This window comes from Corvus brachyrhynchos, unplaced genomic scaffold (assembly GCF_000691975.1).
Source record: "Corvus brachyrhynchos isolate BGI_N302 unplaced genomic scaffold, ASM69197v1 scaffold126, whole genome shotgun sequence".
NCBI classification, from domain to species: domain Eukaryota; kingdom Metazoa; phylum Chordata; class Aves; order Passeriformes; family Corvidae; genus Corvus; species Corvus brachyrhynchos.
This window is the reverse complement of record NW_008239283.1, coordinates 2,641,206-2,643,547: the sequence shown is the minus strand read 5'-3', so window position 1 is coordinate 2,643,547 and position 2,342 is coordinate 2,641,206.

Sequence of the window (2,342 nt, the reverse complement as noted above, 5' to 3'; positions counted from 1 at the left end):
TGAATTAAGTTTTGGGGCCTCAGGTTGGGTTCTGCTGTTTATAGGTGGTTTTGCTGTAGGCAGGATCACACCTCTGGGTTAGGACAGGCTATGTGAGGAGATGGGAGGCTCCTAATATGCAGTGGATGACATTTTTTGTTGTTTAGGCCCAAAAATCCATCATCAGTGAGTGCAGATGCAGAGCAAGGGAAGAAAAACTGACAGTGCTGAAATGAGGCAGGAACAGGAGCCAGCACTCCTGAAAACTCTCCTCAGAAATGTTAGGAAGGTCATTAAATAAAGCCTTACTCAAGGAGGTGCTGATATTTGATAAAGTTTTGAACCTCAAGATCTGACATTATTTCTCAGGAAATTGGTGAGAGGCACTTGGTTGAATCCTAAGCTCCTTTTGAGAACATCCTTAGAAGGATCAAAAAGGGGAACAAGCAAAGCATCAAAATCTGAATGATTAAATCTAAAATAAAAGGCAGTCAGGGCAAATATTCGAAGAAAGTGGTATCAGTAGCCTTTAGGCCTTGTGAGGAACAAAATGATAACTTTTGAGAAAAGTAGGAAAAAGTACATCATCAGGGTGGATGTCCCAAGCTAATATAACACCAACAGAACATATTTTACTTTTGCTGGAGCCATGAAACACTTAATTAAAAAGATCATGTTGGCAAGAAGCCTTTTTATTAGTTATATCTAATTACAAGCAATTGCTGGAGTATTAAACAGGTAATATAACAAAAGTGTCATTTATTGTTATGAGATTCTGTGTAGGTTAAAGCTCTGTTTAATAATACCAACAACAGTGATAATAACATTAATGGACAAAGCATTAGCAGGAAGCTTATGAGGTCATTGTACCTCTTGTCCTGCCCAGAGGAAATCCTCTTGGCAATTTTGGGTCTCTGAGGACTTAGAGGACTCCAAAAAATAGACAGTATCTAAATTGCAGCATTGGGGTCTCACCCCATCAAATATGAATGTTTTCAAGCTTCTCAATATCTCTTGCTCTTGATCCCTCATCCTTGGAGACCCCAAGAGATGCAGCATGGCACCATCCCTAGGATCCAAGCATGGGAGCACTCTTTACACTGGTATCTTTTTATAGAGGTTTGTTTAAATCAGATTTTTTTTAGGTAAAGTAACCTCTCTAAAATGAGTGGCTTAACACACAGCACTTCAAAAGCAGCAGACATCTGTTTTAGATGCTCATTAGTTGTTCTTTGTCTGGGGTAACAACGGCATCAATCTGGATTTGATAGGGAAATCCTGTAGGTATTTGTTTTCCTAACTTTCCCCATTACATTTACACACAGACCTTGACCCTACAGTTCTTCCTGTACCCTGTTTCTCTCCTGCCAAGCAGGGATCCAAAATCTCACCTGACCTGTGAGTTTCCTTCTTCTTTCACTGGTCTCATGTCCCACTGCAATGTTGACCAGAATGGTGGCTATGCTTCAGGTCTGATGGTGGTCCACGTGCCTGAATGGTCATCAAGCTTTAACAACTTCCCATCATTTCTAGACAAAAGTATGCTAGTGGCAAACTGCACAGACCTCAGATCTATCAAAACATCAAATTAAGGAACAATTTTAGACTTCCACACAAAATTCATAAATTCTGCAGAAACAGTTTCCTGGAGCCATCCCTGTTAAGTCAACTGTGAGTGTCTGTGGGTAAGTGCAATTGCTTATGTAACTAAAATAAACAAATAAAGTAGCAGATGACATCATCTTTTTAGTAGCACAAAAATAAATCTTCAAAGTAGAAACAGGATTCAATACATATTTGTGTGAAGACAGAAATTCGCCCAAGACATTCACAAACATTTAAACACATTGACAGTGCCCAGCAGTGCAGCAGCTCATTTCTCTATTTACAGCAGCCCACTCACCACACTGAAAATCTCAGGCCTTGCTATGCAACTAACTTGACTTTGAGAAGGTTTGGACCAAACTGAGTCAGCTGCAAGTTACAAAAAAATTCTACTGAAAGAAATCTCTTAGTGTGTGTTTGATTTTAGATTTGAAGGAAAGATTAAATCTAGCCAAATTTTTACTTTATTTATGATATTTATGTTATTTTTACAGTGAGATATTTTTATTTCAGGGCCTGTAAACCAACATGAGATCAGGATATTCTCACCTACCCAAATTGTTATACATAAAGTTATGCTATCTTCGGTGCTTTCTCATTGCAATTGGCATAATTGATATTAATTATATTGGCATCTACATGATTTTAGGTGCATCAGTGCATCCTTAGATATTATTTTTGTATTTCTCAGTGCTATATTGTGTTTTTCTTGGCAGCTGCTTTCTCACCTCTGCTTGCCTCATTGTCTGATACCATTA